The sequence below is a fragment of the Mustelus asterias genome, chromosome 11, assembly GCF_964213995.1.
Source record: "Mustelus asterias chromosome 11, sMusAst1.hap1.1, whole genome shotgun sequence".
Lineage (NCBI taxonomy): Eukaryota > Metazoa > Chordata > Chondrichthyes > Carcharhiniformes > Triakidae > Mustelus > Mustelus asterias.
The window spans coordinates 85,982,150-85,994,397 of NC_135811.1; positions in this window are offsets into that span (position 1 = coordinate 85,982,150).

The window sequence follows — 12,248 nt, forward strand, 5'->3', positions numbered from 1 at the left end:
TTCCCTTACTAATCAAAAATCTGTCCATCTCAGCCTTGAACATACTTAACCACCCAGCCTCTACAGCCTTCTGTGGTAAAGAATTCCCCAGATTCACTATCCTCAGAAGAAATTCCTCCTCATCTCAGTCATAAATGGGTGACCTCTGAAGTTATGCCCTCTGGTCGTAGACTCTCCCACAAGGGAAACAACCTCTCTACCTTGTCAAGCCCCCTGAGAATGCTATATGTCTCAATAAGAACACCTCATTATTCTGAACTCCAATGAGTACAGGCCCAACCAACTCAACTTGTCCTCATAAGAAAATCCCTCCATATCTGGATCAACCCAGTGAACCTTCTCTAAACTGCCTCCAATGCCAATACATCTTTCCTTAGATAAGGGGACCAAAACTGTTCACAGAATTCCAGATGTGAATGTTCCAGTGGATGATGGGTCCAGAATGCGGGGCCATAGATACAAAATTTGGCCCAAATCTTCTGGTCTGTGGTGACCTGACTTCAGGACCAGACAGAAGTCCCAGTGCATTGACTCCATTGGATTGTCTGTGAAAATTTAAAGTTCCAATGGGTAATTCCCCTGCTACCTGGAACACTCTGAAAAAGTCATCAACTCTAGAGTCAGAAGCATCAGGCAGTTCCAACTCGTTACCAGGAGAGTTACTCAAGGAACATTAGACAGAAAAATCCTTGTCTAACTCTTGGTAGCTATACCATTCACCTCCTGACTCCTCTTCTCCACTCCCCCACGCGCACCACCCCCACCCCCCTCCCCCCCACCAATCTCCCTGACTAGCCATCAACATCCGAGTCCACCCTGACATCCCCCCCAACTTGACAGGCCTCCACCACCTGACTACCCATAACCTGACAACGCCTCCGACCCATCCACCACCATACCCACCTAATCCATTCTCTCGTTCATCCATCACCCATTCCCTAACATTCATGCTTGACATTGAAACTTACCCTAGGGCAGCTGGTGTCCCAAAAAAGGGGACGCAGCTCCTGCACTGATTCTCTCCGCCGCTCTCTGTGAACATTCCGTGCTCAGGTAATCCGTCCGCATCGGGGATCAGAAATCTGAGCCTTTTCCACACATGCAGCACTGTGGGTGGACTGCAGCGATTCACCGCCACTTCCTCAAGGGCAATTAGGGATGGGCAATAAAGTCTGGCCTAGCCAGCGACGCCCTCATCACATGAATGAATTTTTTAAAATGCAGGAGAGAGGGTAGTTTTCTGTTCGATCAGCACCAAACGTATGGGTTCAGACTCTGAGGTTTTGGGCCTTGATAATTGAGATTTGTAAGAGATTTAAATAGGAGAGCAAGAAAAGGATGTTTACACACATGGTTCCGAGAGTTTGTAATCCACTGCCAGATTAGTGGTCAAAGATGAATGTGAGAGCATGGCTGATGGTAAATGTTGAGCTGCTCAAATCCCCAAAGGGAAGCTTGAAACAACTGCCCTCACATTTGCAATTTGTATAGTGTGAGGAAAGGTTTTGAAATCCAGAAATGATGTCCCTGACTACTTATGATTTTAAAGAAAACGTTTATCAATAGGAAAACAAAGTAAAATAGAATTACACTTCAACATAATGGTGGCTTCCAAAAAAAATTCCAATCTTCATTTAACTACCCTTCAGAGCTAAACTTTCCCCTATCTGTTCAGCAACGTCTTATAGATTATAAAAATCTAAAGAAGTCTTGTCATTTTTAGCACACAGTGCCTTTAATTTCTCTTGGGGTGCCCTTTGAGGTTAACAGCAGTTAGCTTTTCAGATCTGGCTTCATTCACCCTGCTTGCTGGTAGTTGACCAGCTATTCCTGCTCTGACGAAGGTTCATCCAGACTTGAAACGTTGGCTCTATTCTCTCTCCACAGATGCTGTCAGACCTGCTGAGATTTTCCAGCGTTTTCTGTTTTTGTTTCAGACTCCAGCATCCGCAGTAATTTGCTTTTAGCTGTTCCTGCTGTCTGCTGAGGTCTAAAACAGCAACCCTCATAAGTTTCAATATCTCCTTAAATACATTCTTTCCCTTTGATCTCTCCATTATCTCACCCAGTCTCTTTAGAAATGCTCTCTCCCAGAATTGATTAACTTGGTTTAAGAACATAGATATAGAACAGTACAGCACAGAACAGGCCCTTCGGCCCACGATGTTGTGCCGAGCTTTATCTGAAACCAAGATCAAGCTATCCATTCCCTATCATCCTGGTGTGCTACATGTGCCTATCCAATAACCGCTTAAATGTTCCTATAGAACATAGAACAGATTATTTTAGCTTTTAGGATTTTAAAAGTAAACTCACCCTGTCCATATTTTACCTATGACACTTTTTCTTTACACTTTGCATATCTTCCCCTTTGAACCACAACGGTGCATGCAAATCTACTCCTGTTCGTTAGCCATCCTTACTAAATTTCCTTATGTAAACATCTGTTTAAAATATCTCTAGGCTCATGACCATATCAAACAATTTAGATTCACACACAGTCCATTACTCTAATTATTACCCACATGCCTTAACAGTTTAAAAAAAAAGATTACCAACAGAAAAATATTACAACTTCTTAGGTTTTCCCTGTCGCAGAAATCACACCAAAATTCAAGATTAAAATTAGATAAGTAGATGAAAAAATTGCAATGAAAAGATATGTGAATGAGGTGGGCAAGTTTTTTTGGACCATTTTCTCAAAGAGGGTAAATGCTTTACAGACTGCTTAGGTAAATGGCCTTTTTACAGTGTTGAAACTTACATCAGGGACTAGGTGTCCTCATGCAATATAACTTTTAGTTTTGACATTGTCCAGTGCAGGTCAAGCTGATGACAAGTAGTTCAACCAGTATCCAGCATAGTTCAGAACTTCTCAGCATGCAAAAATAAAAAGGACTTAATTTTCAGTTTACATGAAAGATATATAAAACTCTGAAAGTGAATTATGACCAGAAAAAAAAAGAATGGTTGTCAGGCAGGAAGATGTCTGAATCAACCTGCTATCCGGTACTCTGGAAAGAATGGTCAGCGTAACAGAAGGCATATTGCTTTGGAAAGAACCCAGAGGAGAATCTACAATTAGAAGCAGCAGATAAGCCTGGGATGCAGATTGGCAAATGAATGCCTCACATGAAGGGCATAAGCTTCCCACAAAAAAATATAAACCTGCATTCATTGTGTAACTGATTGGGAAACTCAGAATTGGGATGTTAGGATCAATTGAGTTGAAGAGATTCAAGCAGATACTGATAAAACTCTGCAGCTCCAAAGTTGGAACCTCCTGAAATGACGAATTGTCTAATGTCCAATTACTGTCGACTAAGAGTCAGTTTCGCTCAATTGAATCACAGGACTATAGGTTCAAGTCCACGAGGGATTTGGGCACATAACCTAGGCTGAAACTGTCAGGCAGTTCTGGGGACTGCTGTGTTCCCCAAAGCACTGCCTTTCTGACTAGATGTTCAATCAAGATAGGAGAGTAAATATAATTGCTTTCAGGACTAGGTGGCATCAAAATGAAACATTTAATGATGGGTCAATTCATTTCCCCACAGCAGACTGCATATAAACCAACCTGTGCCAGGGTCACAGGACCTCAGGATAATGGTAATGGTTGAAGAGCCAAATTGTTTCATTATTGAAACCCAAGTTAATCCATAATTTTTACACAATGCATCAGGGCACTTTATAGGAGCTTCACAAAATAAAATGACAATAACACAAATGATATCAAGGCCGATGACCCAAAGCTTGGGCAAAGAGGTATGTTTCAAGGAGCGTCTTGAAAGGATAAAAGTGAGGTAGAGGAATTCCTGAGCTTAGAACCCAGGCAGCTAAAGGTACAATCAACGACAGAGCAATTATCAGGGATGCGCAAGACCATAAGATATAAGAGCGGAATTAGGCCATTCGGCCTGAGTCTGTTCAGCCATTCAATCATGGCTGATAAGTTCCTCAACCCCATTCTCCCATTTTTTCCCTGTAACCTTTGATCCCCTTACCAATCAAGAACCAGGAAGCCAGATTCAGTGCACAGATATCTTGTATGGTTGTAGGGTTGCCAGGAGAAGTATGGAGGGGCAAGGCCATACTTGCAAAAAAGGATGAGAATTTTTAAGTTGAGGCATTGCTTAACCAGGTGCTAAAGTAGGTTCCTAAGCACAAGAATAACAGGCAATTGGAACTCGTATGAGTTAAGACTTGGGCAGCAGAGTTTTGGATGACATTAAGTTTACTGGCATGTAACAAGATGCTTAGTGTTCGTAAAATGTAATATGGCTATAGTTAAACTCTGGCATATGCACAAGTGGCTGCTTTAACCTTTGGGTCTTAAAAAATAAAGGCTCTATATTTAGAAAATGGGATACACTCTTAAAATTGGTGGGATAAAAATGAGGTAAGATAGAACAAAGTGCGCACTCCCGTTGGTGAATAGAAATCAAAACTCGTGTGAATGCGGATGTCGCAAATAGTTTGGTTTTCAAAACTCAAACTTGAGTTCATGTGCAGTCAAACATCTGGCTGACCAGAAAAGTATTTTTATTCTTAAATTACTGGAAAATAAAATTGCTGCCCAAAAGAGTGACTTCATTAGTTTTGCTTCTGCTTGCTTATTTGTAAGTTTAACTGTTCATTTATGATTCCATACAAGACAATAGGATACCATGACATACCTTTCACATGTGAATATTTTCAAGTGACCTATGTGCACAGAATGGAGATCATTGGTGTGCTCAAACCGATGACAGTTCTGCTTTGGATGTATGAGTTTTTGCCCTCACACTCTGCCACTCCAGGCTGGGACCAGCCACTCCCAAGTCAGGTACAGTCCTAGCCAAGTGAAACTTGAAGGACCTTGGCCTCTACCCAACGCATTTCTCCAACTTCCTGACCAATGTGAGTTTTTCCATTACTCACAGCAGCCACCCTTCCAGTCTCCAAAAGGAAATCCATCCATGTTAATGGATGGAATAGCAGTTTGTGTATTGTGAATCCAATCCCATTTAGATCTGGGCAGAATTATCCCGAACCACATTTCCTGCAAAGCAAAAGGATTTTCAACCATCGGTTTGGTTGACAGAGTTTGCTGGCATTTTACCATAGAAACCCTACAGTGCAGAAGGAGGCTATTTGGCCCAGTGAGACTGCACTAGCAACATTCCCACCGAGACCTTATTCCTGTAACCACACATATTTACGCCGCTAATCCCCACATCTTTGGACACTAAGTGGCAATTCAGCACGGCCAATGCACCTAACCCGCACATCTTTGGACTGTGGGAGGAAACCGGAGTACCCGGAGGAAACCCACGCAGGCACGGGGAGAATGTGCAAACTCCACACAGTGACCCAAGCTGGGAATTGAACCCAGGTCCTTGGAGCTGTGAGGCAGCAGTGCTAACCACTGTGCCGCCACTGTTTATTTTTAAGTGAACTAAGGGGAAAGCTACGTGATTCTAATTTTGCTAGCATGCAATAAAAACCTCAACAAATTCAAGCGAAGATTTGTTGCGATGGTAAGTCTATATTACATTAGTGAGCAGAAAACATCACCTCTCAATACCGATCGTAGTAATCACTGTCCTTACAATTTGCCGAAAAATTGGGATTTCAACATTCATTTCACAGCTAGGATTGTATAGCTGATCCAAGCAACCTCCTGAACAGAGAAACATAGCCCACAAAGACGATTGTCAAGAAAGACAATGCTGACTGCCCGTCAGATTGAGTGGGAACAGGCAATGCTACCTCACTGCAGCAAAGACAACTTGGCTAGATTCCTCATCTGGAAGATGTTTTGCAGAAAACACAGAACTTGAGGTTTAAAGTTTATTTATTAGTGTCACAAGTAGGCTTACATTAACACTGCAATGAAGTTGCTGTGAAAATACCCTAGTGGCCACACACTGGCACCTGTTTGGGTACATTGAGGGACAACTTAGCATGGCAAATGCACCTAACTAGCATGTCTTTCAGACTGCGGGAGGAAACCAGAGCACTCGAAGGAAACCCACACAGACACGAGGAGAACATGTAGACTCTGCACAGACAGTGATTCAAAGCCAGGAATTGAACATGGGTCCCTGGCGCTGTGAGGCAGTAGTGCTAACCACTGTGCCACCATGTCACCCACAGGGTTGGGGGAAGAAGAGGAGATGGAATGAAGAGGAAAGGTAAATGCAATCTTTCCCAAAGGCCACAACAAAAAAAAAGGGTTACACTGCAGGTGCACATTCCACTGCTCCACATGACATGCTGCTCAAAATAACTGGTTTGAGGGCCTCAGCTACCGTCTCCCTGAAACCTGTGGGGGCTGCTGGCTGGGCCAAGACTGGGTCGACAGGTTTTCACTTCCTTCTTGTAGGGAAACACCTGGATTTGATCGGCCCTCTTTATATTGACACTTAGGATTATGGGGATCATGAAATCATTGCCCTCATGGGGAGCTGTGGTTGGGGTGGGAGGGAAGGGAGTTTTTAAGCAGAGTCGGGGTGGGGAGAGGGGTAATAAAAAGGTCAATATTACGTCAAGACAATGTTTTTAAATATGAAAACCTAATGCAATTAAGTTACACAAGTCTCCGGAAGTGCATGCAAATAAAAGCATTACTGTTTAAATTTGCATGAACTGCAATATTACAAATTAGAAGATAATGTGTATTTCCTCAAGCACTTAGACACCAGAAGTAATGTTGATTAAAAATAAAACCATGCAACAATTTTGGAGAATGAAGCATGCAAAATGTGGTTCCTTGAGTGTGAGAGTAATAGACAGAAATAAGAGCGTGTGTGTTAATGCAAACAATTTACTAACAAAACTATCCTCGAGATCTATTTGTCCTCTCCTTTGCCAATATTGCTACTAGTAGATCTTAAGCTAACAACTCATAACTGTTGAGGGATTTTAAGGTTTAGATGGTCTCCCCCCCCCCCCCCCCCCCCAAAGCTGGTTAATGATGTTTTGTCTAATTCGACAATTTAACTGACAATAGTATACGCTAGCCATTATACTATACACCCACTGCATTGTGCAATACTATATGCTGCAAATTCCTATTCATCATTTAGAACTTAAGAACAAGGAGCAGGAGTAGGCCATCTGGCCCCTTGAGCCTGCTCTGCCATTCAATAGGATCATGGCTGATCTTTTCGTGGACTCAGCTTCACTTACCCGCCCCCTCACCGTAACCCTCAATTCCTTCACTGTTCAAAAACGTATCTATTCATGCCTTAAAAACATTCAGTGAGGTAGCCTCAACTACTTCACGAGGCAGGGAATTCCACAGATTCACAACCCTTTGGGTGTTGAAGTTCCTCCTCAACTCAGTCCTAAATCTGCTCCCCCTTATTTTGAGGCCATGTCCCCTAGTTCTAGTTTCATCCGCCAGTGGAAACAACCTGCTATCTAATCTATTCCCTTCATAATCTTATGTTTCTAGAAGATCTCCCCTCATTCTTCTGAATCCCAATGAGTATAGCCCCAGTCTACTCAGTCTCTCCTCATAAGCCAACACTCTCAATTTCGGAATCAACCCAATGAATCTCCTCTGTACCCCCTCCAGTGCCAGTATATCCTTTCTCAAGGAGACCAAAATTGTACACAGTACTCCAGGTGTGGCCTCACCAGCACCTTGTACAGCTGCAACATAACCTCCGTTTTTAAACTCCATCCCTCTAGCAATGAAGGACAAAATTCCATTTGCCTTAATTACCTGCTGTACCTGCAAACCAACTTTTTGTGATTCATGCACAAGGACACCCAGGTCCCTCTGCACAGCAGCATGCTGCAATTTTTTTACCATTTAAATAATAGTCTATTTTACTGTTATTCCTACCAAAATGGATGACCTCACATTTACCAACATTGTACTCCATCTGCCAGACCCTCACCCACTCAGATTATCTATATCCCTTTGCAGATTTTGTGTCCTCTGCACACTTTGCTCTGCCACTTATCTTGGTGTCATCTGCAAATTTTGACACACTACACTTGGTCCCCAACTCTAAATCATCTAAGTAAATTGTAAACAATTTGCCACAGCTCCTTTCAAACCATATCTTGCATATTGTGAACCATAACTTAAGTTCACAGGGATCGGTGCTGGGACCCCAGCTATTCGCAATATGTATTAATGATTTGGATGAGGGAACAAAATGCTTGCAGATGATACCAAGTTGGGTGGGAGGTTGAACTATGACGAGGATGAAGAGATCCTTCAGCATGACCTGGACAGATTGGGTGAGTGAGCAATCAATGGCAGATGCGGTATAATTTGGATGAATGTGAGGTTATTCACTTTGGAAGCAAAAACAAGGCAGATTACTACCTGAATGGCTGTAAATTGGGAGAGGGGTGTGCGTTGCGGGACCTGGGTGTCCTCGTGTACCAGTTGCTGAAGGTAAGCATGCAATTGCAGCAGGCAGTAAAGAAGGTAAATGGTAAGCTGTGGGGGTTGCCGAGGGACATGAACCCAGGATCCCAGTTTAGACTGTCCTCATGTGTGCTTGCAGAATCTCACTGGCTGTCCTGTCTGGAGACAATATAATCCGAAAGCTGTAAAGATCCACTCCATCTGACAAACTCCAAAAGCTAATGGCATTTGCTGCCAAATAAACCTGTTGGACTTTAACCTGGTGTTGTTAAAACTCTTACTGTGTTTACCCCAGTCCAACGCCAGCATCTCCACATCATGACTGTTGCAATTATACAGGGCCTTAGCGAGGCCACACCTATAATATCGTGGGCAGTTTTGGTCTCCTTTTCTGAGAAAGGATGTTCTTGCTCTTGAGGGAGTGCAGCGAAGGTTTACCAGGCTGATTTTGGGGAGGGCAGGACGGAGGTATGAGGATAAATCGACTAGGTTAGGATTGTTTTTGCTGGAGTTCAGACGAACGAGGGATCTCATGGAGACTTAAAATTCTAACAGGACTAGACAGGGCAAATGTTCCAGATGGTGGGTGTGTCCAGAACCAGGGGTCACAGTCTGAGGATTCAGGGTAGACCATTTAGGATGGAGACATTTCTTCACCCCAAAGAGTGGTAAGCCTGTTGAATTCATTACCACATTGAATGTATTCAAGAGGCAGCTAGATATAGCACTTGGGGGTGAATGGGATCAAAGGTTATGGGGAGAAAGCAGGATTAGGCTATGGAGTTGGATGATCAGCCATGATCGTGATGAATGCTGCAGCAGGTTCGAAGGGCCAAATGGCCTCTTCTTGCTCCTATCGTCTATGCTTCTATGTTAGTCCTGAGGTATGGTGGGAGCAGCAAGATTGCAAGGCATCTGAAAGGATTGCAACAGATAAGAGTTCTGCAGCTTAATGCATCTTCCAATAACCCAGCAAGCGATTGTGAACATTTGGATTTCGGCAGACGATGATAGTCTAGCAGAGTACTGACGCGGGCCCAGCAGCTCTGCTCCAACTGGGATAACAAACCAGCTCAATTCTTCTTCATCCTTGGGGAGGCGCAATCCCATGGCATTTGGCCATCCCACCCATTTGCCAATATGTTTCGTAACTGTGCTCAAAAGTTTGCTGGGGGTAGGAGGGGGAAGAGATATTTAATAGCCTGCGATTATTCTACAAGTAGTTGTAGTAAATGGATACAATTACATAAATCCAGAAACTCAACCAATGTTCTGGGGACTTGGGTTCGAATCCCGTCACGGCAGATGGTGGAATTTGAATTCAATAAAAAAATCAGGAATTAAAATTCTAATGCTGACCGTGAAACCATTTGTCGATTGTTGGAAAAACCCATCTGGTTCACTAATGTCCTTTAGGGAAGGAAACTTCTTTCCTTACCCGTTCTGGCCTACATGACTCCAAGGCCACAGCAATGTGATTGACTCTCAATTGCCCTCTGAACAAGGTCAACTAGAAATGGGCAATAAATGTTAGCCCGACAACCCCAAGAAAGAAAAAATGAGACCGAGAGATTGTGCAACACAGAGGAGGAGACACTCTTTTGGTTAGCTAGTCCAAGTCAAATTGCCCAATTAGATTTCAGATAATGTCAAATTGCTAGCGGGACTTAATGGTCTTGGTGACGTTTTGGTCTATCAGCAATTAAAATCAAATCAACTAAATCTTTTCATCCCATGGGAGTGATAAGAGTTGCTGGGATGAGTCTTGCCATCAGCCATATCAATAAAGAGAGTAAATATACCTTCAGATATAGTTCCATCCAAGATTCGCAGAGCAGACAATCCTCATTCAGACCACTAAGCTTTATAGCCTGGTTCTGGACTACAGAATTTAAAACTAGACAACAGGATTTCTGCAATGTCGTGTATTTTTTTTTAAACCTGGAACAGATGCACAATCCCTAAAAACTGCTTGCAAAAATAAAGATCTGAACGGGGATATAAAAAAAAAAATTCATGATGGCCACTGGTACATGCAACCCACAATTCAGTTCAATAGTTGTGCTGTAGCGTATGGGGAACACCCATGATTCTCGCTGAGCAAGAGACATGCTGTCACTCAGATTTACCAGAATATCAATTGCAAAAGGGACAACCATTTATACTGATTGAAAAGGGCTGATTAGTTGGCAAGTGGAGTCTGATTGGTAGAGGCATCATAGAATCCCTACAGTGCAAAAGGCGGCCATTTGGCCCATCTGCCTGCACCAACTGACAGCGTATCTCCAAGCCTCATCCAGTACCTACGTGTTTACCCCACCAATCCCCCTAGGGACAGACACGAAGGCAATATAGCATGGTCAATCAACCTAAACTGCACATCTTTGGACTGTGGGAGAAAACCAGAGCACCCAGAGGAATCCCACATGGACATGGGGAGAATGTGCAAACTCAAACTCCAGTCACCCAATGCCATAATTGAACCCAGGTCGCTTGCTAACCACTGCCACCATGTCACCCCCATCAAGAATGTGCCAGGGAACAGTGAATGACCAAGTTTTTGTTTAAATTCAAAGCAGGCTGATCCACTCAGATTTAACAAAAATAAAAGCTTGGCAGTTAACTTTCCCTGGTGCATTCTCCATGGCAACACCACTACTAGAGTCCACTTACCAATTAATCAGCTCATGCAGTGTAAAACTTATTCTTTACAATTTGTATTCTTGAAAATCTGTCCGGATGAAAAACTTTGACAGCATGTCTCTTTTTCAGCAATACTCCAAGTTTTGTACAACCAGATGGCTATTTGCATAGCTATGTTTCAGTGCAGCAAAGCTTGGTGTTAAACAGGTGGTGTAGCAGAGCATCAACTCAATGAAAGATTGCAAAATTTCTACAGGGCAAGTAAATTGCAACCTATTAATTCCACTTAGTCCATAGGCACCAGTAAATGAAGTCCAAGAGTTGGAATGAGACCATACTCTAAGAGACGATGGCCTAGTAGTATTATCGCCAGACTATTAATCCAGAAACTTAGCTAATGCTCCAGGAACTGGGTTCGAATCCCGCCATGGCAGATGGTGGAATTTGAATTCAACAAAAAAATATCTGGAATTAAGAATCTACTGATGACCATGAAGCCATTGTCAATTGTTTGAAAAACTCATCTGGTTCACTAATGTCCTTTAGGGAAGGAAATCTGCCATCCTTACCTGGTCTGGCCTCCATGTGACTCCAGAGCCACAGCAGTGTGGTTGACTCTCAACTGCCCTCAGGCAATTAGAGATGGGCAATAAATGCTGGCCACCCGGTGATGCCCATGTCCCACAAATGAATAAAAAAAACACAGCAGGTTTGCAATGGAAATTGGCACTTTTATTTTTGTATTTTCTGAAACTGAACCTACTTCTTAAAAAAACACACACAAATCCACACGCTAAACACAGCTCATGTGGTCAATACATTTGTCCAAGCTTAATGTTCTGAAACATATGTACAATGTCAACCAAACCCCCAAATAGTGTGTATAAGACAAAATAATCCTACAAAGGTACAATTCCAGGCCAATTCAAATCTTTTAAATACAAAACTGGTGTTACATTAACCAATTTGGTCAGCAATTTACTCATAACATTCACGTGGTATTATCTGCAGTTGTCATAACAATTCAGTCTGATCAACAAATACACAATAGAAAATGCAATACAGTTAATTCTTCAGATATGTTAATTCTGTTGCTCAATGTTGATACACATTTGTGTCTAACAAAAGGAAATGTGTCATGGTACAGTGTATTAAAGGCAGAAGAATGCTATGCCTACAATGCCTTTGTGTTATAAAATCAGCTATGCTAGCTGGTTCCACTTAAATTAAT